A 27,747-nucleotide genomic window follows, 5' to 3' on the forward strand; every position below is an offset into this window, starting at 1 on the left:
TTTGATTTACTTTATATAAACATGTAAGTTTGTGATGTGGAAATAATTACAAACTCATAGTCTTTTTTTTAAAAAAGATTTATTTTTATTACAAAGTCAGATATACAGAGAGGAGGAGAGACAGAGAGGAAGATCTTCCGTCCGATGATTCACTCCCCAAGTGAGCTGCAACGGCCGGTGCGTGCCAATCTGATGCTGGGAACCAGGAACCTCTTCCAGGTCTCCCACGTGGGTGCAGGGTCCCAATGCACTAGGCCGTCCTCGACTGCTTTCCCAGGCCACAAGCAGGGAGCTGGATGGGAAGTGGAGCTACCGGGATTAGAACCGGCACCCATATGGGATCCTGGGGCACATTCAAGGCGAGGACTTTAGCCGCTAGGCCACGCCCCTGGGCCCACAAACTCATAATCTTGATTGGCCTTTGCTGTTAAAATGCATTGCTGATCAATCCAACCTATAGGGTACTGGGGCAGAGCTTCAGCTATGACTATCATTTCCTTCCTATTATTCACTGGGCAAGAATCAAAAGTGTCAAACTCAGTAGAGGAGTCACCCAGTGAAAGTTTATATTTCTGACTGTCAGACTGGATGCAGTGACATTATTCATATCCCATTAATTCCATTATGTCACAGTGCAAGTGGTCTCCATAAGCCTGAGTAAATGATGTATTTATCAAAGTGTTGAATATTATCCACCCCATCAAAATGAATGCAGAATGAAACAGGAAGTTTAAGTAAGGAGAAATCAGCAGTGTCACACAGATGACTTCCAATCTCATGTTCACTCACATCAAAAGTGATCTCAAGGTACATAAGCAGGAAGATTAGTATTAGAAAACAAGTTTCAAAAATAAATAATCCAGCTTTCATTAATTGCCTGCTAGATGGAAAATACTTTTTATTTGCCAAGAATAAGACAAGTATGTTTAAAGCAAACAAATACGCTTATGACCATTAGAAAAGTAATATATAACAAATGCACTCATCAGTTAAACAGAACTCTACAAATGTCACAGATATGATTCTAATATTGTCTTTGAAATGCACAGGTCTGTAAAGTAATCATGATTAAAGATACTGATCTTCAAATAATTTCAAAAACAAATATAAAGTGTCACTGTCTAGAGTTATGCTTAATGATTGGATTAAAAGAGAAAAATCATATTCTCCATTATAGTATAAGCAACATAACTAAAGTCACAAGATTTTGAGATAATTAATATATGTGGAAATAACACTACAAAAGTCAATTTTGTAGCTGGACTTGGATAAACTAATGTGTATAGACTTGAAGCCCTAATCCAAACTTTTTGTTTTCTGGTTTTATTCCATTAAGTATAAGAATCATGGACTTCATACTGAGCTTATTTTCAGGAGTTATCAACAATAGTGGCTGAGGTCTTGACAAACAAGGCCCTGCGTAAGCCCAACTCATTAGGTGGACAATTCAGGCTCCAATCAGAGACAAGCTGAACCCTAGGTATGTATTTTCTGGGCCATTCTGGTTCAATATAGCATAAGCTACAGTACATTGTAATGAATATATTTGTTCCAAGAAGTCAATACGAAAAATCTTAAAGTTCCCCCCGGACTTGGAAAGAGACTCTTAACTGCAAATGAGTGAAATCAAACATAGCTAATGTGTGTCTGCTGGAGAAGGAGAAAGCAGTTGAAGAAGATAGAGAAACAAAACATATTTTCAAGGGGCTATCAGGAGGCTTCAGAAGAAATGGAATTTTCTTTCCTATCTGGTCTGCATATTGTTCACGGTGGTGGACTGTAATTGGTAGCCTATGAGATTATTTTCCACATTGCCACTAAAAATGCTAGCAAACAAACAAACAAAAAAAGAAATTTATGCTCTCATCAGTTAATTCAAAAAGTTTTAGCAGAGGAGATACTGTCCTATTGGATGAACATGTGCAACCCCATCTACTCATCTGGTAGGAGGAAGACTCATGCTGAAAAACAGCAATGTTTGCAACAGTTAACAAAACTGCTGAAAACGTAAGTCCCTTGCAAGACTCTTTTTAATGTGTTTACACAATTCATGAATTGTCTAGCAACACAATCTCTGTGTAAATGAGAAAAAAGTTAAATTTTGTTTTTTGATTTTCCTTTTTTGCTCTCCACATGAAACTCCACTAACAGAATTTAGGAGGCTGAAATAATGCATCTTCGTGGGTAACACTGGCATTCACCATGTCATAACACATTTTGAAAAACATGGAATCTTCTCATTCAAATACTTTATTTTGATTTCTCCTTCGCATTTCAAAGCTACATTACCAGAGCATTCATGCATAAAATCTAAAGATTTTGCAAAACTTAAATACAAACATATTAGCAAAGAAAAGAAAAAGTAAAATACCATAAAAAAAAGCCTGCTCAAATGGGTTTTTATAGAATTTGATCTTCAACAAGTGAGAAAATGTCCACACTTTTCAGGGAAACTCACAACATGTATAAGTTAGATTTATACTACACCTTTTCCTTAAGAAATTTTCAGCACACTTCAAGAACCCGGCATCAAACTCACACGGTAAATTTGGTTAGAAATGTACTGTGGAGCTAAATACACAAAGTATGCTAGCATTCAAGGGAAGAGATGTCTGTCTCCTCAAAAGTAAGGATTCTCTCAGTCAAAGCCAAGCAATAAACCTGTGCTTCACACAAGTACATACACCTTACAACAGAGAAAGAGATCAACATATTTAAGAACAAATGACTTATTCCGTGAAAATGGGAGAGATTCGGGGTGTGTGTGTGTTGGAAAGTATGTAGGAATTTTCATAGGTAGACTGTAAATGAGCAAGTTATACCTCATGTTTAGAAATTTGCATTATTTCATAGGAAATGGTAAATAAGTAAAAATTTTAGGTAAGCTAAGGACAAAATACTATTTTTATACTCGTAAAAGAGATCTGGAGCATGCCATTTGAATAAAACTGTAAGGAAGTGAGTAGATTCCTTACTAAGGATGAATTTCCATTTGGGGTAGCATAGATAGAGTTCCCCCTCTCTGCAAATCACACTGCTAAAAGATTCCTTTCTGTCCATTATTATCATATCTTCAGCTAAATTTTATAAGACTTTCCTACTTAGGCCTATGTATATTTAAAATGCCTTACTTATTAGCCTACAAAATAATGCTCACAAAATAGCTAAAATAACACCTGTGACAATTAGAAGATTTTCACTGACACACTAAGAATAATAATGATTAAAGTACTTAAAAACCATTGTAACCAACAGAATTGCAATTAACAAACCAAGTTCTTTAGGAATCATATGCATTCCAGAAATCAAACACTGTGACCTATCTCCATCAAGACTCCCTTCATTTCCAATTCCTTGCTTAGTTAGATGGCTTGTTTACCATACTGTCTTCAGGCCAGCTCTTGGAGACAGAGCTGTCAAATTCCCAGAAGCATATAATGTTTTTGACTGTAAGAAATCTGATCAAACTGTCAAAAATATGGAAAACCACCTAAGGAAATCGTCAAACATAATTCATGATTCCAGGACAGTGTTAACACTAAGATTTCACCAAGGCAAAAAAATCAAAATTGATCATTATTATCTCCAAATGATTTCTGATTCCTCTTCTTCAACTTAAACATGTTAGTCACAGGTGATCAATAACTCTATCAGATCTGGCTTCCAGGGACCACTCTCCTTCAGTAGGAAGAGTGCTCCTAGGTCTTTCAAGTAACTTCAATATCCTCTCCATGGAGCTTCAGGCCTAGTTGCAGTACCATGTCTCTAATATTTCTCAATTACCCTGAAATTTTTCTCCAAATAAAAAAGAGAATATGAAAATCCACAGGGCCACAGCACGTTCACTATCATAAAAAGTGAAACCCTGACCAAGACTTAGAAAATAACTAGAAGTAAGGAGCAGATTCAACAGGGGCCAAAGAGGACTCAATTTTGGTAGACAAAAGTGACTGTGTGTCAACCAGATAAGGATTTCTGGTAAATACGGGGAATCTGAGAGGAGAACAGGTAACAAAGTGAAAGGAAAGAGGTACACCACTGAGCATGGTCATCTTGTAAATAAATTTACAAGCCATGCAAGCAATTAAATCTACCTCAGAAGCATGTGTAAAGAAGCTATACAGGGCCCGCTGCTGTGGCATAGCGGCTAAAGTCCTCGCCTTGAACACACCAGGATCCCATATGGATGCCGGTTCTAATCCCAGCAGCTCCACTTCCCATGCAGCTCCGTGCTTGTGGCCTGGGAAAGCTGTCGAGGACTGCCCAAAGCCTTGGGACCATGCACCCACATGGGAGACCCGGAAGAAGTTCCTGGATCCTGGCTTCAGATTGGCGTAGCACTGGCAGTTGTGTTCACTTGCGAAGTGAATCATCGGACAGAAGATCTTCCCCTCTGTCTCTCCTCCTCTCTGCATATCTGACTTTGTAATAAAAATAAATCTTTAAAAAAAAGAAGAAGAAGCTATACAGCAGTACCATGGACCAAAACCTCAGGCAATGTAAACACAGGAAAAGGCATAGATTACAGTTATTTAAGAGATTTGACAACAAATCAAAAAGGTAAGAATCCCTATAATGCATACATTGCATTATAAACCATCAGAATATTATAAAACCCAAATTGTTGCTAGTATTCAACAATGTATATACAGAGTATAAGGATACATGTACTAACACTGCAGTGAAACTTGCAGTATAAAATTTGGATACCAGTGGGCTGGTGCCACGGCATAATAGACTAAGCTTCCTCTTTTGGCTCTGGCATCCCATACGGGTACCAGTTCATGTCTCAGATGCTCCACTTCTGATCAGGCTCCCTGCTTCTGGCCTAGGAAAGCATCAGAGGATGATTCATGTTCTCAAGCCATATGCCCATTTAGGAGACTCAGAGAAAACTCCTGGTTCCCGATTCCTGGCTCCTGGCTTTGGATTAGCTAAACTCCAGTCATTGCTTCCATTTAGGAAGTAAACCAGATGACGAAAGATATCTCTCTCTCTTCCTCTCTCCCCACAATTTCAAAGGAAAATAAAATAAAAGTTTGAAAATACTGAGTAACTTTTAAAAGTACATAAAATTAAATATTTCTTTGGGTTTAATATGATATTTATTCCATTAATTTTCATGTTTACTTATACTTTTTCAATTACAATATATGCTACAGTTAACATTCCAAAAATTTTAATTAGTGTTTCTTTATTCATTTTGTGCTCTGATACTATTCATCAATAAGGAAAAAAGGGGATTTCATTCTTATGAATTTTGAATCCACCGTGCATGTTAGAAAACACTAAAGTACAATTCCAAAACTTCTAGAGAGCAAAGTTCACAAAAGAGATTATACATCATATTAAGTATTAGAATGCTGGGAAGAGAAGACAAACAATTCTACATCCACAGACAACTGATAAAATTATGGAAGTTTATGAAAGTTGAGTTATAGAACTTTACTCATTATTTAGTTGTTTGAGATAGCATGAGAAATACCACATATTTACTATGCTTTGAATATTTCAAAATTTTCTGAAATACACTTCATGTATGCCTAAATATAAAATAGCTGTAAGTGAAAAAGACATTTCTTGGAAATGTTATAACTAATTGCCTCTTTATTTACTAAATGTTACAAGTTACTGTTGTTTTGGGAGACAGATAAAACAAATACTTGTCTCTCAAAAGGTAAATACTTAAAATGAAAACAGAACTGTACCATAATTGGATTCAGAAACCCAGGAAAGATGGTCAACTGCACCTGCCACGTGCCCAGTATGCAGATATTCCCTGACTTATGATGGTGTGACTTCTCAATAAACAGCAAAGTTGAAAATACTAAGTCAAAATGCACGTAAGACATGCAGTGTGCCCAGTATCAAAGCTCAGCTACCAAGCACAGTGCAGTGCAGAGCTTCAGTTGGCATCCTATTGATCTATGTTTGACTGGAAGCTCCACCTTGCTACCACTGTCCAGCATCGTGTGAGATCATCACTAGCACAGGAAAAAAAAAATCAAAACTCAAAGTGAGAAGCACAGCTTTCCCTGGGCATGTGTCACTTTCACACTATTGGAAAGTTGTGAATTCCTAAGTAGAAACATTGTAAACTTAGGATCATCTAATGTATGCATTTAACCTAATCTGGCTGTATATATCAGTCTATAATCATTAAAAGCCCATATAATGTATCCCAGAAATGGCTTAATAATGAAGGACTGCTAACTCGTTGAACCATGACTCAGGTAACTTTAAGAAACTTGATGAGATAAAATGAACTATCTAAATGTCTAACGGCCTCTTGCTGCCTAGAGCAATCAACAGATCAAAACATTGATTTTAAAAAGTGCTTTGGAAAACATGGAACAAAATGCTGATTAGTATGAGCTCATTCATTTAAACTTCCACTAACATAATGTCTCCACATCAGATAGAAGTAATTGTTGATATTGGAAGCATAGATATTTACAGTTGCTCTTTGTACAGAAGGGCAAATCTGGAGAACAAAAATAGTGGAAGCAGTGGAAGTTTTGGTAACATATGTATTCAGTGTCAGCCAAGTGCTCAGTAAGAACGTAGTTAGTTTAACTTTGTGGCAAATAAACTCACAAGTTACACAGTTCTTACACACAACGGAAGTGATACACATGGAATAACTGGGTAACACACAGAAGGATAATTCACATTCTCCAAACTCTGCTTTCCCTGACAAATCAAAGAAAACGCACGGAGGATTAAAAGCTGTTTAAAGGAGATAAGAACCATTGAGGCATGGCCACTGAAACATTATAAAAATAATTGAGTTTCTGTAAAAGGTTTTAACATTTTAACAATGTATGTATTCATGTATAACCATAATTTCTCTGGTAAAGTGCTTAAGCTATTAGGAAAAGAATTATAAAATTAAGAATTTTTAAAACAAAAGTATTTGGTAAAGTCGGGCAAAAAAATACGCTCCCAAGATAAAGGTAAAACTAAGTGAAAGGACAAAAATGCTCTCAGCTTTGTAATGAAAAAGATTTACAATATAGTAACAGTAGTTTAGCCGAAAACAAATAGTTGCATTATTAAGGATAAAAATTCTCCCTATGCATCTAATGCTGAAGGAGTGGTAACAACTAACACATAATCCAATAAATCCTTAGATAAGCCATTTATTTCTTTGAATTAGCGTCTCTTCTGTTTTTGGATTTTTTTTTAATCCTCTAATACTCTGAATTGATACAGACTCGTGAAATCACAATGATAACAGTATTTTCCCACTCATGACATTGATTTATTATACCTTGTTTCACAAAAACATTCTTGCTTGTGGCAGCTGAATTGTTTTATCTACCCAAGAAAGAATCAAGTGTCTCTTTTATCTTAGATAGATAATATTATTTCCCTACCTCTTCTAAAGAAAGAAGGAAATTTAAAAGCAAATGTGGAACCAAGGTAGACCATGACAATATGTGAGTTAGGAACTGAAAAGTTACATGCTTCCAGCAAAGAAAAATAGAATAAGCTATTGGTGCTTGCATGTTTAACTCTGAGTAACTCTGAATGCTCATGGCTAACAGGCATAAAGAATTCTACAGTGATGAAGCAGGTGCACTTCAGTGAGGTTCCAGCAGGTGAAGGCTAACTGGGGAAACACCCAGAATGCGAAATTCCACACAACTTTGTTGTGTTTTCTTTTCCATGCCACTTGGGTAGACACTCTAGTGAGATGGTCAAAACTGTCACTTGGAGGAAAGCAGTCTCCAGAAGAATGCCAAATCTAGTTCTGGTGATGAAAAGAAAGAGATTCAAGAAAATGATGATTCTTAAGCAAAAAAATATGTGTTGTTACTTAAATTACAACGTCATTAAACTCATAAGTGCAAAGATTTGCAATGGTTTCAAAAAGGATCTCTTAAGAAGAAGCTATGGAATATTGATCTGCTCTTGATTTTTTTTTTTTTTTAAAAAAAGGCCTTTCCCAAATTATATCTATACTGCATCTGTGATTGCTGCTATTTTTTCCAACAAAATTTGAGGAAAATTATATTTAAAAATCGCATCAATGATCAAAATTAGATTTATTTTATAATTACTTAATTTTGTTATATCTCAAAGATCACCATAGAAACCTACTTTAATTATGTATTACTACATGTAGACTCTATGTCTAAATGCCAGAGCTATCATAAAAGCTAAACAGGCAATATTTTTAGTGTCAGTATTCAGAATTACTTCAAATATATAGAACAAAAACTAAATGGTCATCAAACTAAAATATCAGATCTATACTGGAGATTAAAATTTATTTATGCTTGTAAGAAAATCAAAATTATTTATACTGATCTGTAAGGCCGAATGAGGAAGATTAGTGCAGTTAGACAAAATATTCAGGACTCAATTATAAAAGTATGGCTTATACTTCTAAAACTGTAATAACATTCTGGCTTCATGATTTATACATCACTTTTTAACACATCAATTAATATTAATTTGCACTGAAGTAACTGATAAAGAATTACAAAAAGATAAAAGTAATAACATTTCTTTTGTAACAAGAGTAAATTCCTGTTATACCTCACAAGTTGTTTTCTTTGAAACAAAAACATCAAAGGGACTCAGTAAGAAACCACTACTATCAGAAGTTAATAAAGGACTCCCTTGAATTTTGTTGTACTTCTAAGAACATAGAATTTGAGAAAGAAAACCAATACGAGTCCTTATTCCACTGTTCACTAACTTTGCAATACTCAATATTTCACCTGATTTTTCTGAGACTCCATTATACTATCCACAAAATAAGACACTAATGTTCAACAGATATGCCTCTCTTACTGTTTGAAGGGAAATACATTTGATGAGCAAAAATGAGTATTTCACCAATTTGAAAATTGTTTTCTTCAAGAAGCAGGCAAAAAAAAGTTTTTTTCCAAAAAAGTGCTCAAATTTATCCTGTCGGAATTGCAGAATAATTGCAGAGTGCCTGGTCCTGAGGTTTGACAGTGTGACCCTCGGTCTCACAGTTCTTTGCAGTGTGTGGGAACCAAGGCAAACGAGAAGTACATTGGACAAAGATTCCAAATCTTTTTAAACCAGAAGACTTTCCGCTTGTTGTTAGACACAGAGGCTGCTGCTCAGAAAATTCTCTAGTTTTAGCTTCAGATGACTGATCAAAACAAAAATCTGTAATCAGACACAATTCCCACTTTGTAACATCTGAGAAACCTGAGACCAATAGGAACCAGGAACACTGGAACATTCCCAGGGTGTGACTGCTGGAGGATGGCAAAGGCTACATTTGATCAATTTTTTCTAAGCAGTATCCTAACCAGGCTATTACCTCATCCACCACACAAATCAATCTTCTGTAAGGTTACATACTATTCAACTTGGAGTAAGAGCAATTCCCACCTGTGTGAACTTCATTTTGGAATGGAGTTACCTGCCTGAATTAACCCTCCAGGCTTTAGCCTTTGTTTCATTGTGCTGTTAATGGCAGCCATTCTGGCCGGATGCTGAAACCCTTCATGTTTAAAGCATTTTGATGTCAACATGACACTCCAGACAGCCTACTAGATGACAACAGAGCAATATAAATGCTCTAAGATCTGATCAAGGATTGCTCACAACATTCTTCCGAGACAACCTGCAAACATATCGTTTAATGAACTACCATTTATATAAAATAAAACACTTTTAGTTACATAGATTTATAGAAGTTAAGATTTTGATCAAATTTGGCACAATTCTCAACATTAAGATAGTAAAAAGGGCATGCAAATATTTACTTAACAGTCTCAGATGTAAATGAAGAGACTGAAAATTTCCTAGATGTTTTCATTAAAATAAACAAATACCATCTTCCTTAATATTTTAAAGTTGTAAAATCTGCTAAATTATATCTGAGTTGAAATTCCAATATAGTAATAGAAACAACACACTAAATATTATATGAGATGGATGTCCCAAAAGACACAAGCTGTATTGTCCTACAGCATTAAGTCATCTTAGGTAGCTACAATTTTGAGCCCATAAATCTTGAAATATTCTTCTTACAGGACCTTCAAAATTTGATATATTTTCAATTGGTAAAATCTGAAAATCAGCAAAACTGTAATCATCAGTAGGAAGCTTGAAATATATATGCTTAGTAATGACAGCAGACTATTAAAGATTTCTAAAATAGTGATTGGCATGAGTTGCCTCAAATGTATTTTTTTTTCATTCTCTTCCTACTCACATCAAATATGATCTGATCCTCCATCTCTCCTAACTGTACAAAGAATGTCTCACGACTGTAACTTGAAGTTCATTTCACCTTCAATTAAACAAGCTTGTTTCTGAATATTAAAATATCTATGGTGTAATAAGTTGTACATCTCAAAATAGCTTAGCAAGCAACTCTAGAATATCTCACAATAACGGAGACGATGAAATTGTTATCCTGCTTGGTTCAATCATCTCACACTGTATATATGTAGAAAAACATCAGATTGTGCCCTTAAATGTATACAACTCTGATCTGTCAGTGTAAAATAATAATAATGATACTGTTAAAGCCAAGGTTAAGTGTTATATCTTGATGACTATTCCTGTTTATCAAAAGAGAATTGGGACTACATATGGATAAAGAAGTTATAATCCTTCTGAATACAAAACTAGTCAAATAACTCAGGATTCACAAATACATTTTCTTATTCTAAGCCAAGATATGACTATACCAGGTAGGTTGCTAAAAATATAATATTGGTTGGAGAGTACTATTTTTCACTATGGAATGACTAATAATAACAATAATAAAAAAATCTACCTACACTCTTCACAAAACCTCCTACACTGCAAACAAGCTCCACTTTCCTGGGCTAAGTTTCTCCTTGATGAAACAAATAAACAACAACAAAAAAAAGCTCACTTTTAGAGTCCTCACAGGTGCCAGTTCTCTTATTTTACTGACAATGCAGATGAATGTACAATGAGATTGGTTAAGCCCACAGCATATTTAAAGCAACCACTGTTCAAACACCTATGCAATTTTTTTTCAGCTGGATTTTTTTGGCTGGATCATTTCTCTACATATACAATATTTCTTTCATGATCTAGCACTATTATCCTGAGAAGGATTGGTCTCACCTGTCTAATTCCAGGATCTTCGCAGAAAAAAAACCTTTATTTCAAATAAAGATAAAATTAAGCAACATTACTTAAAATGTAAACTTACAGAAAAGTTGTTTTATGTGTTTCAGGATTTTTATAACTGTAGTGCCTAGCAAAATGATATATGAGAAAACAATCCTGTTGCACATTGTGTATGTTCTGCAAGTAATAGAAAAATTCCATTTTAATTTTCAGGCAGTTAAGTCCTTCAAGAAGGAGTACTGATACATAGCTAAGTGAAAGCAGGCATCTAATATGAACACAAAAATCTCCCGTGCTTTTAATGTGTTTTATGGTTTTAATACAAAAGCAAATTATAAAAACCCAAATGTAACATTAGCATCCTAAAGTATAGTTGCTGAATTCCTAATCAACACAGGTGATTTAGAAGAACCATCAAAAGAATGCAGAGTCATAATATTATATTCAGTCCGGATGTCTCTTATAAGTGAATCTTACACAAAGCACATTGAAAACTGTCAGCTCTAACAATTTGCCATCTCTGTTCCAATACATAAGATCTGCTTAAGGGAGGGCAACTACAGAGCTCAAATAGAAGCTACAGCTAGTATTTACACAGCAACTACCAAAAGGCACTCAACACTCTCTGACTCAGATCTAACAGGCGAGAAGGTGTTTCTTACAATGTCAATAGTCATTAATACCCACATTTCCAAAGCAGCAGTCCATATTCTTGGTTGTTTGATGTTGTTTCTTCTGCAAAACAAACACCAGGGCAAAATCCAGAGCAAAGTTGGAGAAAGAAACAGAGATCAAAGGGAAAAGACCAAACTAAAATTCTGTGGAGAACTCTCTCCCTTTTCAACACCAACCTGTTTCATCAACAGCCTATGTGCAGAATAGAAGATGAAACATTCTGGCTTCATTAGCAAGTTTTGCACACACAACTCTTTTACTCTCCCACCAATAAATCCTTTATCATAAATATTACGTTTGGTACATGATGACAGCAAAGGCTTCATACTTCATTATTAAAGCTTGTCTTCAGTTTAAACTCTTAAAGAATGCTATATATCGTACAGCAAATAACTATTCATTTCTGCACACCCAGCACAGCAAGTATACATGCTTTTTTTAAAAACCTCATGAGGAGAAAATAGTTCAGATGAAGCATTCTTTCTTAAAACGCAGCTTCACTTAACAATGACATTGATCATTTAAAACTTTATTCTACTAATGTATGCATATTTACTTAGTTGTCAAATCCCTGCTAACACTGCTTTTGCTATATATGTAAAAAATCACAAGAGCTACCCTGATGTGCATGCGTCTCCATGTAAGTATCTCTGTATCACAGGAAAGAAAGTCAAAACAGGCAAACAATTCTAAAAATAAGTATCCCGAGCTTTTTCCCTACCACGTCTCAGCAAATCACCCGGGAAGACTCTTCAACAAGATGTTCCACAGAGAATAACTTAAACCAGAATTGCCTAGCAAATCCAAGCCAACTTATTCTGTGAAGAAATTCAGACAAGTGATTCCACAGGCAATATATTCACTTCTACCAAGCACACACGTTCCAGAGCTTAAGTCTCTCGATGCCTCTGCATTCCAGAACTGTAGTTAAAACTGACAACACAAAGTTTTTCCTAGACTGGAGGTTCTCAAATGTTTTCTAATAAGACTACATTCCCTCCCTTGTTACTGCTGATGGTTCACGAGGACTCCGTCCCTGGCATAATTTCTCGTCGGTTATTAGCATCTTTTCCAACAGCATGCCATCACCACTGCCCAATCACTGCCAACATGACCCCTCACACCCAAACCCTTCCAGCACTTCTGCACTGGAACAATCTCTGAACATACAAGCGGGGATCTTCCAATAACACCTGACACAAGTTTCCACAGTGGGGGGTTGCATTTTGGTTGATTTGAATGTCAGTTTAGTGGTGTTACAGCTCTCAGAGGAGGGTAAGTTACTCCTGTGATCACCATCCAAGCCTTTTTTTTTTCTGGAAAGAATAGGCTTTCTTCTATGTGATACCCCCAGAGTGAACAAACTAATAATAACAACTGGATATTCTGAACTATATAAAATACACACCACAAGCACTGTCTTGCATCTCAAATAAAACCACACCTTTCCCCGTGCTATTGCAGTACAGAGAGGAAGAGGAGAGATCTGTGGTCAGGGCCCAGGTCTACCAACCGTGACCTTCCCAAAACACAGCAACGTGTGCACCAACTTCGGCACATCAAACCTGCCTCCTGCCCACTCCGCTCCTCTCAAGAAACTCCAAGTCTCGGGTGGAAGCCCAGCCTCTCCCCGGGACTCCGCGGCGGCCCGGCAGAGGGCGGACTGCGGCCAGGGGCGCTCGGCCCTCCCTCCCCGCGCCCAGCTCGCCGCCGACCCCGCGCCCGGACGTTTGCAACAACCCCCTCTAGTCAAGTTTCCCCAGCGAGTGGGCCGTCTCCAAAGTCCTCCTCGCAGAGTCCACCTGAGTCTCTGGCGAGAAATGCCCTCTGAAACAACACACCGTGGCCAAAACGCCGGCGGGAAAAGAGGGTAAGGCGTGAAAGGGAAGAACAATAATTCTGTCAGTAACTCCCTTCCTCCCCTCACCCCCAAACACACTCACACACACACACACACACACACACACACACACACACACCCCTTTCCGTTTACAGGGAGCGGGATATTTAAATACGCGGTTTGTGGAATTTTTTTTTTTTTAACTTCGTTAAAAAAGAAACCAAGAAAAGAAACCTGGAGCTGCAGGCAGCGGTGTCCACAGATGGAAGGGCGCGGATGGTCAGCCCGGGTGCTCCGGCCAGGCAGCCCCTCGCGGCGGCCGAGCAGGGGCGTCTCGGAGGGAGCGGGCGAGGCGAGGGCACCCCGCAACTGGCGGCGAGGGCACCCCGCAACTGGCGGCGGCGGCGGCGGGGCTCCGGGAGGGCCCGGACCGCGCGCTCTGGCGCCGCGCAGGGGCGCCCCGGGGCTCCCCAGCTGCCGCCCCGCCCCCTCCGGGGCCGGCTCCCAGGCGCGGGGTTCCCCAGCGCTCCCCCAGCCTGGCTTCTCCAGCCGTGATCCCCGGGATGAGCAGGAGCGCGGCGCTGCGGGAGCCCGGCCAGCTGAGGACCCTCTCCGTGTCCCCCCCCGCCCCACGACCCTCCTCACGCGCAGCTGCCTCGCGGCCGGAGCGCCCCGTTCGCGCCCAGGGCCGAGCCCCGGTGAGGAAGCCGCGGCCGTGTGAGGAGAGGGTCTGAGGGGAAGCGCTGAGGGAGAGCAGCCGGGGCGGTCGCGAGCGGAAATTGGTTGCCCCGAGTGGGTCGGAGCCTCGGAGAGCAGGCAAAGCGGGCGCGCGGACAACTTAGCGGAGGGAAACCGGGTGTCTGCGGGCGGAACGTGGGACCCCCTGACCGCCCCCCAGTGCTCGGCGCGGGCGGGTAGCCCAAAGGCCACCGGGACTGACGGCGAGGTCAGGGCGGCTGCTGTCGGGAGGCGCCGCCAAGGGAAGACAGCCCTCCCGCCGCCCTCCGCGTCCTCGGCCGTGCGCCCGGGAACACCGCGCCCCGGTGCCCACTCGCCATCCCGCGGGACCCCAAGTGCTCGGGCGGTGTGAGGACCAGGCGGCGCGGCTTGGAACAGGGGACAGACGAGCCCCAGAGCCGGGAAAGGAAGAGAAGGAACGACGCCCCGGCCGGAGCATCACGTACCTTGAGCTCCTCAATGTCCAGGTTGGTTGATCTGTCCATGGAGCGAAACTGAAACAAGTGGAGAGGAACCGGGCAAGTTGGACCCCAAAACAATCTAGTCTTTTAGTTTCCAGCTGAAACTCAGCTTTATCCTCCTCCAAGCCCTGGCAGCTTCTCTCAGTCTCATTCTCCGTGGTCACGCCGCCTCTACCGAGTCAAAATAATACAATAAATAAATAAATAAATAATGACAATTCACTTTGTTTGACTTGCTCAAAGATTTGCTGGCAGGTGATCTTCAGCCGCGGTGCCACACGGCTCAGTTGAATCGAGCCGCTGAGAGGGAGGGGAAAAAATCCACTCTGTGTAAGATTATTTCTTCTTCTGCAATAAGCTTAGAAACCAGCGAATTGCTGCATCCCAAGAAAAAAAGCTGCTTCCCTGGACAGCATCATGCGGCAAATTTCAAGCAAATGTGTTCAAACTGAAGAGAAGAGTGGATGATAAAAGCTTTTCCTCCGTCAGGCTTACTCTGGTAGCTAATTTAGCACGCTGTGAGTCCCAGACATTAGCAATGATCAATTTCCCTGGCAAGATAACCGAATTCCCGAAGTCCTGCATAGACTTGGGAAAAAAAAAAAAATCCCTTGCAGCTGAGAGGTATTCTCTCAGTGGGAGAAAGAAGATAATAAACTCTGAAGGGAACGTTCTCCTTTGAAGGTTATGTTAAAAGAGTTGAGAGAAAAGGAGGTGGATCCTACAGAGAGAAGAGAGGGGGAAAAGAGGGGACGAGAGAGGGAGAGAAAATTTCCTCCTGCTCGCCTGTTTTACTGGCCTTCACCACCAGGTGACTGACTTCGCTTCTCGCTTCCCACCGCCCGCGCTGAGGGGATTTCTCTCATCTGTCAAAAAGCAACATTTCCTCTCCCGACAAATACAGTCGCTGGGTCTTAAAGGCTGCCCTCTGTCCGGAATCCGCTGGGTGGCAGGCATTTTCATTCTTTCCGTTCCTTGCCTCTTGCCATGCCTTTGGCTCAGAAAGCGATGTGTTTATGGCCATCAGTCCCCTGTATTCGAATATCTTCGTTTTTAGATCTTTGCCAATTCCAGTGTTGGGCGTGTGTATGTGTTTCGTTTAAAGATTTTTAAAGAACCTGACAAATAAGACTGTGACGCAGAATTTCCTGCAATCAGCCAAGTGTTCTACGAGAAGACTGTTCTCCGAATAGGTTCTTACAGGTCAATGCATATGAAGTATAGCTGCCAGATTTGGGGGAAGGGGCTTATATTCTTCCTTTAAATGTCTGTGAAAAGGATTCATGCCTTCTCTTATTATGATATATTAGACTACATATATGTATGTGTGTGTGCATTTTGAGACAAAATTTTTTTCAGGCTCGTAGAGCTGTATAAATCTCTTTATTCAAAATGTTTCTCTCTTAATTTCTACAATGTACACATAGACTGCCTAGTTTCCTGGCACCTCAGTCTAACTTTATCTTTGTCCTTCCTCGCTGAGTTCCAGCATTGGTCTTCTGGTCCACCTGCCTTGTCTTTGAACAGTGTCTCTTTAAGACCTGCTGCTGCCACTCAGTCAGGACCATTTCTCTCCCGCTTGCTCTTTGTATGCCTAACACTTCAGATTAAAGCCTTCTCCTAGGAGAGAATTTTTCCTCAGGTGAGTCCCTCAGTTACTCTCCTCTATCTTCTTGTCCTAGCAGTCACCTCACTTTATCACTATTGAATGCCTGTGTTTATTTTCCGGTTCTGTGTGTGTATGACTCCCAGTAGAGTATAAGCTCCTGAAGGCATCTTCCATATCTTTCTTATTCCCTGCTATGTCCTGAAAGCCCACTAGATAATAAGCACATAAATGTGCTTGGAACAGATAATATGTGTGGAAAGAAACCTTTACCTTTACTAATCCCAATGTCGAGAAACCCCCATGCCTCCCCGCTCCCCTCTCCCTCCCACACAGCACACCTCCTAGTTTTCCCCGGTAGTCTGCAGCTAAGCCTGTGGGGCTCAGCTTTATCATCAGGCATGCTGAGTTCTTTAGTTCAAGCCTATTTCTATTCCACACACTTATCAAAACCATCTTTCTTTCAAATTTGACTGGTGCCTACAGCTTTCAAGGTTAATGTCAAGCAACCAATAGTCCCTAATTAGTGAGACTGAAGGTTGACATCTCGAAGTTTACATGCTCATTTTACATAATTATTTCATGTAATATGTTAAGAAAAAAGAACAAAACTGCAGATTGTGAGCAGATGAACTTGTTTAAAACACCATCACAAATATTTTATTGTTTTGAAAGTCAAGCCTTTCCATATGAAATATACATTTCCTATGAACTTGCCATTACCTAACTTTGTAAACAAAATTATTTTGCTCATATTAGCAAAGTGATACTGTTTCTAATACAAATTAAAAGTTTGCAATTATGAAAATCTAAAAATAAATCTTAATGTTGGAAATTACTTAGAAAGCAGAGTCCAGATAGACATATGAAAGACTTTTTCATTAAGTTGGAAGAATAAGTGATGCCAATCTTAGCGATAAAGATAACTATGATTTTTAAATTTATATATGATCTTCTGTGTCTGTGTGTGTCTAATGCCCCTCAATCATCTTTAATGATTTTTAAGATATAAATTGATCAACATTTGATGTTGGCCAAATTGGTATTTTATCAACTATAAAAATGGTGATTTCCAAATCAGTTACATATTAGGGTCTAATTAAATGCCTCACAGAAAAGAGACTTGCAAGTCTTTTGCTGTAACATGAGATCTCATACAAATTCATTGGGCTAAATATTTCTAAAGTGAAAAATTAGAGTGGATTGCAAAAATATGATTTGCTCAATGATATTTATATTACCTCTCAAAGCAATCAGGACTCAGTTCTACTTCATCTGTCATAAAACTGAATGAAAAACTGTCAGAAAACTGAATAACTTTAAATATATTTGCAATATGGCATTGGAGGGAAGGTGAAATGAACTGAAAAACGGAATACTTTCTAGATGTCCAGAATCATAACTGGCCACAACTAGAGAGGAAGCCATGCTGGCACATAGCGGGGTATGTGAAAAGGACAATATTCAATGTTAGCACAGATGTGCAACTCTCAGACAAGCTACAAGAACAATTACAGCTTTCAAGCAAGGGGGAGGCAGTGTGGAAACACCTGCAGGTCATGAGGTGCTGTGTTTCAGGACCATTCATCCATATATACATTTATCAGTATCACCTTCTACCATGAGTAAATGTATACCTGCCATGATCAAATCCCTTATTTTAATTCATACATGAAATTTAAATGTGTTACTCAACACTTTATCCTGTAAACAATATTTTTATTCTGTATCTGTAATCTAAAAGCATCTAATGAGCTTTAAATTTGATGAGTCTTTGAACTCCATTCTCAGTTTTTTTCACATATTTACAAGGTTTTGTTTTTGTTTTTGTTTTTGTTTTTGGTCTGTTTTTTCATACCTTAGTAAGTAAGAAGACTATATCTTTCTTCAATTTTCTGGACATATGATATATTGTGATTCATGGAAATTGAATAATAAATAGCTGGCTTAGTTTCTTTCTAGTAACTAGCAGTTACATACAGATTATATAACCATTTGTCACCAAGAAAGGCACTATGTATCCAAAATGTTATTTTTCATTCCATACCAGAATGCTTTCATATGATTAATAAATGTCATTGTTAATATGTAAATAGATGTGTGGAAAACAAATGTTAATACATGAAGTATTGACATCGTAAAGTAGTTAAAAAGAGATTTAGACCCTTACTATAATAGGTGCGTTTTAAATAGAAAAGTGTTGAAATTAGACTGAAATTATTTACTGACTTTGAACTAAAAACTTTCCTCCAAAAACAAAAAATATTATTTCTATCTTAGACTACAAAAACCAAAAAAGAATAAAGGAGCCATGCCTGTTTGTCGCCTAAAGGTAGCTACAACATAAAGCGATCCAAAAAAATTGTAACAGGTAACATTTCTCTCTCTTGTTTAGATTTAATACAGAAAACATTGGCAGATGCATCTTTTTGACTAAAATATATTCAGTCCTTTTAACCACATATGATTTTTAAAGTATGCCAATCATAAGAATACTTTTGCTTTCTATAGTATAGATTCAAGAAGTCTACAAAAGAAAATGAAGTATCTTTGCAGGATTCAAAGAGTGATAATTTATACAGTCATAGAAGCACATCCCCCTGGAAAACAATTGTTATTAGAGCTCAGAGTTATGAACATTGGTAATTATAGTTTGGAGTTATAGAAACTGCCTACCTGAAAATGCCAACTTTCCCGTGTAACTTAAGAACTGGAAGAAGTACAATAAATACACACACACAGCATAATCAAAACTTGAATTAAACCTAGTAACAAAAACATGGTAGTTTAGGTAATACTCAGTAGTGATCAAAATAAAAGCATCCTGCCTACATGCATCAGAAAGCATCACATTGCAATTATAGAAATACAGATAAATGGGAAACAAATGCCATCAAATGTCTTTTATCAAAAGCCACTGCTTATCTGCAATACATTTGCTCATCAAAAATAATCAATTTACCTAAAAATCTTTAAAAGATCAGAAATTACAAACCCTGAAGCTAATATCACACATCAAATAAAATGCAACCCTGAAGAGATTTTTTTCACTCTCAGATGAACAATCTTACTAGTAGAAACTAATAGCAATCACACCAATCTTACTGTAAGAGCAAAGGAAGGTCTCTTTTATTCATTATTCCTAATGATTTATAAGTTGGTTCATTTCGGTTTAATATAAGCTTAATTCTTCAGCAGCACTGGTCTCTAACTTAATACAATTTTTGAATTCCAACTTCTGCAAGGAAAGTGACTTTTCTGGAAATACTTTTTATTTTATCAGAAGAAACTAAGACTGTTATGCCTCCCATATCCTAAATGTATAGAAGCAATAAAACGATATAATACCAACACAATAAAGCTTTTATGAACTATCAGTCTTTCAGTGGGTTCAACTGGCATCACTTTGATGTGAAATGGTACAATATTAGGGACAGAGCTACAGTTAGAAAGAGAGAAGATTGAAATTATGATTGATACCAAACCAAGTATCTGAACAACCAAGAAATGCAATCAGTATTGGACTTGGGTGGAGTGCTTTTGTATGAGAAAAAAAAAAAAGAAGAAAATACTTAATGTGATTAAATTCTAAAGCAATACTCTTAATTTCAATTAACTTGTAGTTTGGAAATATTCCTAGCACGAGAATGACAATAAAGAATACCATAAAAGCAGAATGTTATTGTTTGTTTGGACTGTTCATTAATATATGATTGTTGTGGAACACTATTTCTTAAGAAATTCATATTAAGTTTCTTATCTCTTTACTCTCATGCCTGCATTAAATAAAAGTTAAATGAATGAAATGCTTAATATTTTCTTTTTTTTTTTTTTAAAGATTTATTATTATTGGAAAGCCGGATATACAGAAAGGAGGACAGACAGAGAGGAAGCTCTTCCATCCGATGATTCACTCCCCAAGTGAGCCGCAACAGGCCGGTACGTGCCGATCCGAAGCCAGGAACCAGGAACCTCTTCCGGGTCTCCCACGCGGGTGCAGTGTCCCAAAGCTTTGGGCCGTTCTCCACTGCTTTCCCAGGCCACAAGCAGGGAGCTGGATGGGAAGTGGAGCTGCTGGGATTAGAACCAGTGCCCATATGGGATCCCGGTGCGTTCAAAGCGAGGACTTTAGCTGCTAGGCCATGCCGCCAGGCCCGAATGCTTAATATTTTCTAATGCATGTTGAGTAATTGTTTAAGTAAGACATTGAATTCTCATGAATAAGTTACAACTAAATAATAATAACAAAAGTTTGAGTTGGCCCTTCTCAATACCTCTTTTAAGGTACTGGAAATGGGCTCAAGACTTTCCAAGGTTAAATTTTAATTCTAGTACCTGTGGACAAGCAGTTCTGTCAAAATGCATTATTCTCATAGATCTTTAGTAACATCAACCACTTTCTCTGAGATAGTCTTCCTTTCAGTTATTTTGAGATATTCTTATTTCATATGAAATGCTTTGAAATGAACCAAAAGCATAGAACAACAACTCAAACAAAGGTACATACTGTGTTATTTAAAACTGCCATTAACTGGCTTTAGAAAAAGAAAAGGCAAAGAAAGGCAAAATGAAGGACTTGTGGAGCTGTGATTTCTTTTGAACCATTTATCTTGCCTGACAAACTATGTTTGCACCCAATCATCGCAAAAGGCTTAATCAGCCACAGCCACATCAAAACCCAGAGCAGCAAGACCCAGACACTGCCTGGGTTCATTTCATACTGTACCCATTTGTAGCTATTGAAGGGATCAAGTTTGAATTCCCAAAGCCAAATTGTATGTGATATTTTTGTTTCGTAAATAGAAATACTCTTGATATAGCTTTATTGAGCTGAGAGTACATGTCTCACAAACTGCAGCCTGACTAATGTCATACTTCAGAATGACAGTTTCCAAAAAAAAAAGCAAGATTTATCTATTTTTGTCCTAATTAAAAATAAAATTGTATGTTTTGCTAAAATCTTCTAGGCAGAAAGCTGTTCCTTTCCTATGTGGAGGGGTAGAGTGGGGATGGTAGCTTCCTTAGTTATTATTATTAGGCCTTTCCCACACTGAATATAAGACTTCCTATGCTTTGAGATTATTCATGCTTTCCTGTTGCTCCTCAAAATGCATCTGCAATGAATAACTGGCAAACTTTTCTGGTTTTCAAAAGTGATGTTTTGGGGACCCAGTACGATAGCATAGAGGCTAAAATCCTCTCCTTAAACACACCGGGATCCCATATGGGTGATGGTTCTAATCCCAATGGCCCCACTTTTCATCCAGCTCCCTGCCTGTGACCTGAGAATTCATTAGAGGACAGCCCAAAGCTTTAGGACCCTGCACCCGTGTGGGAGACCTGGAGGAAGCTCATGGCTCCTGGCTTCAGATTGGCTCAGCTCCAACCATTGCGACCGCTTGGGGAGTGAGTCATCAGATGGAAGATCTTCCTCTCTGTCTCTTCTCCTCGCTGTATATCTGCCTTTCCAATAAAAATAAATAAATCCTTTTTTAAAAAAAGATGTTTTTGGACAGAAACAGATGTTCAAAAGGGTGGAATTTCTGAAACACATAATTGTACAGGTGCATTTTATTAATCTAATTAATCTTATTTTGATTACTAAGACACGTAAGTATCTGTTTATTAGAATTTTGAAACAAAACATTTGTATACATTTTTCAATCCAAAAATTTTTGAGGTAGTTTCAGTATATAGTAAATTGTAGACTATTTGCAAAATCATTTTTATAATCTTGTGTTACTATTTTTTTTTCATATGGTAAGACTATAAACTTAATTTTTATATACTTTTTTGCTGTCTGGAAGTAGTATATGAATTTTCTAAATTTTCATTAAAAACTAATTTTACAATTGTACATATAAAATATATTTTATAAATATTTATGCATTGATTATACTATTAGAGAATTACTTTTTTAAAAAACGTTGCCTATGCACAAAATATTCTGTAATTACATAAACTCTCCATCCATTGTTATAGACTAATCTGCGCTTAACTTTTATATGCACCATGAAACATTGATTTACATAGTTCTATAGTTATAAAACATAAAAATGGGTGAATTTTCTTATGGTAAAAAGAAAAAACACTAAAGCTTTCTTACAAGTGAATAAGGGGGAATTTTGGCTCAGTAATATTAGTAGTTAGGACAACTACTAATTGTTAAATCTTTACTATGTAATTTAAGTGACTAAGCAACATTTATTAAAATCAGTTTGCTTGGACAATATTATCATTTTGACTCTAAGCATACAAGTTTACAGTATAGTAAATTGCAAGCAACAGAAACAAAAAACTAAAAATAAATTCTGGAAAATCCTGAAATACACATACACAGTGCTCATCCAGTTCATCAGAGCTCAACAGATACCACAACCTCTGTCTCTGTCCTCTATCTCAAGGTTAGAAAATGGATTGAAAGGATTTTAATCCTTCAGAACATTTAATGGGGGATGTGGTAGAAGGAGAATGAAAATAAAAGTCAGGAGAAATGGATTATAGTCTTGACAAATCTACTTACTACTCTGAGACATAAAGAATGTTTTTGTCACTCCAGAACTCAACTTTATTCAATTTTGAGGCTTTAATAGAATAGTTGTAATGTAGATGGCATTGTGATGCAACAGATTAAGACGCTGATTGGGAAACTAACATTCCATATCAGAATGGTGGTGGAGTTCCAGGTGCTCTGATTCTGATCCAGTTCCCTGCTGAAGTACCTGAGAAAGCAGTGAGTGATGACACAAGTGCCTGGATCCTTGTCACCCGTGTAGGAAAGACCCAGATGAGTTTCTGGCTTTAGATTGGCCAGTCCTGGTCATTGCCATCATTTGGGGAGTGAACCAGCATATGGAAGATACCACTCTTTCACTCATCTCTCTCTCTCTCTCTCTCTCTCTCTCTTTCAAATAAAACAATTATAGGAAGATCTTTCATGGCTTTCTATCACGCTTTTTAATCAAGGTTAAACATGTAAAGGGGATTATGGCAAGGTTTACTCTATTATACTCAATACATATGAATAATTTTCCACTGAAGCCCCTTGTAGTCCTAAAAATTTGTAAGGACTTTCAAACTCACAGGTGTTTAGCAAATAAAAATACACAGATTATTAATATTTGCTATCTTTAATGGTATTATTAGTAATTTTTAGTTTTCTAATTTCCTATAATTGCTAGGTACTAGCTAGTGCACTAAATAACAACTGAATACATATACTGTAGAGAAGGCATTCTTCAAGCTAGGAAAAGCTATTTCAAGACACATAGCTAAAATGCAGTGAGTAACTCTGCTTAAAGCACATATACATACACAATGGGGGGACTTCAAAAAATAATTCTGGAAATGTTAAAATGCATTTCTTTATTTAAGGAAGAAAGAGAGAAACAAAATATCATGGGCTAGATCATTTCCTCAGATGCCTCTGATGGAGGCAAGCCAGGACAGGAACCAGAAGCTGGAAACTCAACTGAGGAACCAAAGCTGTGTCAGTCACTGCTCCCTCCCCATGTCTACTTTAACAGGAAGCTGAAGTCAGGAGGTGGAACCAGCAGTTGAATCCAGTCGCATCAATATGAATGCCAGGCATCTTAACTAGCATCTAAACTGTATACCAAATGCCTACCTAAGTAAAAATAATTTAGTAAATTTATAAAATAGTTTTTAATTCTGGTTTCCATGAACTCTTTGACAACCCATGTATGTACAACAAAAGGAAAGCATTCAATTCAACAATGGTCAAAAGATTTGAAGCAAGTATTTCATGGAAAAAGTTAACCAAATAATCAATAAACATGTCATTCCTCATCATTATTCAGAAAAGTTGAAATTAAATCCACACTAAGTACTATTGTGTACCACTGCATCAGCAAAAAATGTTTAAATATGATGATGCAAGTGTGGGAATGAAAATGGCACTGCCAGAAGACGAAACAAATAATCTGTGGAATTACAAATCAATGTAATAATTTTGGGAAAATAGAATTCTTCATTACATTTTAATATATTGTGATACATATAATATGTAAATATAGTATGCATACACATACATTCCGTGATCCTCCAAGTCTGTTCATAGACATTTTTTAGCAGCCATCATAAAAATGTTAGTCATGCCAAATAAGAATCAAATATCCATGTCACCACAACAAATTTTCCTTCCTCATATTTCCTACAGATTTGAGTCAGTATAAGTATGCTTAAAATAGTGGCACTTTATAATTCTAGAGTGATAAGTCTCCTACTAGATTACATTCAACCATTCAGGATACAAAGATTGAGAATAAAATTTGAGCACTATATTTTATGCTGTGAAACTGTACACACATCTATCTTTCCATTTTAATGGTTTATCAGTCTAACCTTACACAAGTCTACAGCATCTGCTTTAATATTTTTTTCAGCCTAGACATTGTCAAATATGTGGACCCAACTGCAGGCAATTCAATGCAATACAGTATAATTTTGTGGAGCGAAAACAAAACAAAACAAAACTTGGATACTCATGGACATAAGGAATTTTTGTCAAAATTACCCTTTTTTGGTTGCCAAGTATCTCTTATCCCTTATTACGTATAGACTGTGTGATCCTCTAGGGATAGACCAACTCATTAAACACCTCCTCTTATTTAATGGATAGGTTGTTGGGCTATACAGTACATAGTTATCTCCAAGTACAGCTTTTCATAGTTCAGCCACCATGAATTAAGAAGACAGTTGACTTTCTTTCAAACTTCTGTATTGAGTGACATGATAACCACGCAAAAACATGTCCATTAAGAGAAGAAGCACTAAAAGCACTCAGTACTCACTGGCCCATAGTAAATATGAAGAACACAGCATAGATAATGCAGAGAACAAATGTGGTAGGAAGTATTCCCTGATCAGACCCTAATGTTACTGGAAAGGATGCTCTGGTACAATGCTCCATTGCATCTACTTTTCAGAACCTTATTCTGCACTTATCGTCCTCTTTTGCCACTCTGAAATGAGTGCTGGAAAATAGGTTTCCTTAGGAGCTAGAACATTTTCACAAGCCATTTTCTTGAAGTTAGCTGGTAGTTGTATTAACTTACTAGGGTTACTATGATATGCTATGTAATAGTGTCTTAAACAACAGAAATTTATGTTATGAATCCAGAGTCTGAGATCAGCAGGTATGGCTTCTCTTGAAGTCTCTATCTACTTAGTGTCCTACATGGTATGTCTTCTGTGGTCCTCCCTGTGTGTGTGCACGTTGTGATGTCTCTTTGTGTCCAAAATCTTCATAATAAGGAATCCCGTCAGTTAGATTGGGACTCAACTAATGGCCCTGATTCAATTTAACCATCGCCTTAAAGGCCGTATTTTCAAACACAATTACATGTTGGGGTCCTGGAGGTTACACTGTTAACATATATAAATTCTGGAGTGGAGAGGACACAATTTATGCCATGACAGGAACCCAAAAGCTGTTTAGCAATTAGCACATCCAGCATTTAGAGCAGTTTTAAAAAACTAGGTGTGTGATACTTTTGCTTCTGAATTACTGCATGTGTCAGTGACTAAACCCTAATTTCTTTCCTAAAAATTTCCAGTATGTTTCATGTATTCAGTTACACTTCATTGCCTCCTTTGTTAAACTAATGGATAAGCATGCGATGTCAGGGAGAGCACATGAAAGCACAGTTTGAGAGGGAGACCACCCACTCTCAATTTTGCATCGAATATGATTTTATTAAACAGAAAATGTTTACCAGTCCATTGTCATGCAAAGCTGCTCAAAGTTATTTTTTTACCTCTTACTATATATACTCTAAATGTAATTGGTTTTCACTCCTTCAAAACCCCAAATTGTAGCCTTCCCTTTCCAATCATTCATTCTCTCTCTCTCTTTTTAAGATTTATTTATTTTTATTGGAAAGGCAGATACACAGAGAGGGGGAGAGACAGAGAGGAAGATCTTCCATCTGACGGTTCACTCCCCAAGCAGCTGCAGCGGCTGTAGCGGAGGCAATCTGAAGCCAGGAACAAGAAGCTTCTTCCAGATCTCCCATGCAAATTCAGGGCCCCAAGGCTTTGGGCCGACCTCTACTGCATTCTCAGGCCACAGGCAGGGAGCTAGATGTGAAGTAGGGCTGCCAAGATTAGAACTGGCATTCATATGAGGTCCTGGTGTGTTCCAGGCGAGGACTTTAGCGACCCAGCTGCCACACCAGGCCCTCTCTCTTTTTTTAAAAGATTTATTTATTTCTATTGCAAAGGCAGGTTTATAGAGAGGAGAAAGATACACATCTTCTATGCATTAGTTTACTCCCAAGTGGCTGCAAGAGTTGGAACTAAGCCTATCCGAAGCCAGAACTTAGGAGCTTCTTCTGGGTCTCTTATGAGGATTCTGGGTCTCAAGGGTTTGTGTCATCCTGTGTTGCTTTCCCAGGCCACAGTCTTGGAGCTGGATGGGAAGTGGAGCAGACGGCACACAAACTTGCCCAAATGGGACTCCAGAGCTTGAAGTGGAAAAATCAGCCAATTGAGCCACTGCACTGGGCCCCCTCTTTCTTTTGAGTTGAAAGTAGGTGCATGATCTTCTTTTCAAGTTTTCACTGGAAATGGCCAGATCATACATTTCCAACATTTAAATCTCTGATATCTAATTTATTTTTATCTGACAATCAAATTACTGCTATGCTAGGTGTTTTTGTTTAGTAGATAAGGAGAAAGTGGGAGCATGAGGAGATTCCTGGGAATAAGCCAGGAAGTGGCAAACATCTCTTCCAGTTTTAGAAATAAACTATTTATAATCTTAAAAGTTCACTTTGTTCCAAGCATACTGATGAAAATTAATGCCATGGCAATCCATTACATTCTGTTCTTCCTGAGCCATGAATTATCCCTTTGGCCAGAGTATTTGTGATGTAGATGCTCCAAACACAGTAATTGACTTAGCTATCAGATGGATTGTCATAGTATTCCCAGTGCCTGCAGTCAAGTCATCCCTGCTTCACTTAATAGTGGCCTAAAAAGGCACGACTATTGATTCTGGTAATTCACATATGCCAAAGAAAAGCCATAAAATACTTTCTTTGGGAACCAGCACATGGCTCAATAGGCTAATCCTCCACTTGTAAACATCAGCACCATCTATGAGTGGAGGTTCCTATCCCAACTGCTCCACATTCCAATCAGCTCCTAGTTTGTGGCCTGGGAAAGCAACAGAGGATGGCGCAGGTCCTTGGGCCTCTGCACCCACATGGGAGACCCAGAGGATGTTCTTGGCTCCTTGCTTCAGATTGGCTCAGTTCAGCTCTTGCCATCACAGCCAGTTGGAGAACAAACAAGAG

The 27,747-nt window shown here is 38.1% G+C and overlaps 1 protein-coding gene across 2 annotated transcripts in view; it reads right to left on the reverse strand.

Annotated features, from left to right (window-relative positions):
- The window catches only part of SGCZ (sarcoglycan zeta), a 1,025,749-nt gene that overhangs the window by 972,664 nt on the left and 25,338 nt on the right, over positions 1–27,747 (reverse strand). The window contains exon 1 of one of the 2 annotated variants that reach the window (XM_058669862.1): positions 14,806–15,953. The exons of the other annotated variant lie outside the window; for it this stretch is intronic. The gene's annotated coding sequence lies outside the window, so the exon portion shown is untranslated. Of the gene's footprint in view, positions 1–14,805; positions 15,954–27,747 lie in introns of those variants that run through there. 2 annotated transcript variants of the gene reach the window in all.

Source organism: Ochotona princeps, chromosome 11, assembly GCF_030435755.1.
Source record: "Ochotona princeps isolate mOchPri1 chromosome 11, mOchPri1.hap1, whole genome shotgun sequence".
Lineage (NCBI taxonomy): Eukaryota > Metazoa > Chordata > Mammalia > Lagomorpha > Ochotonidae > Ochotona > Ochotona princeps.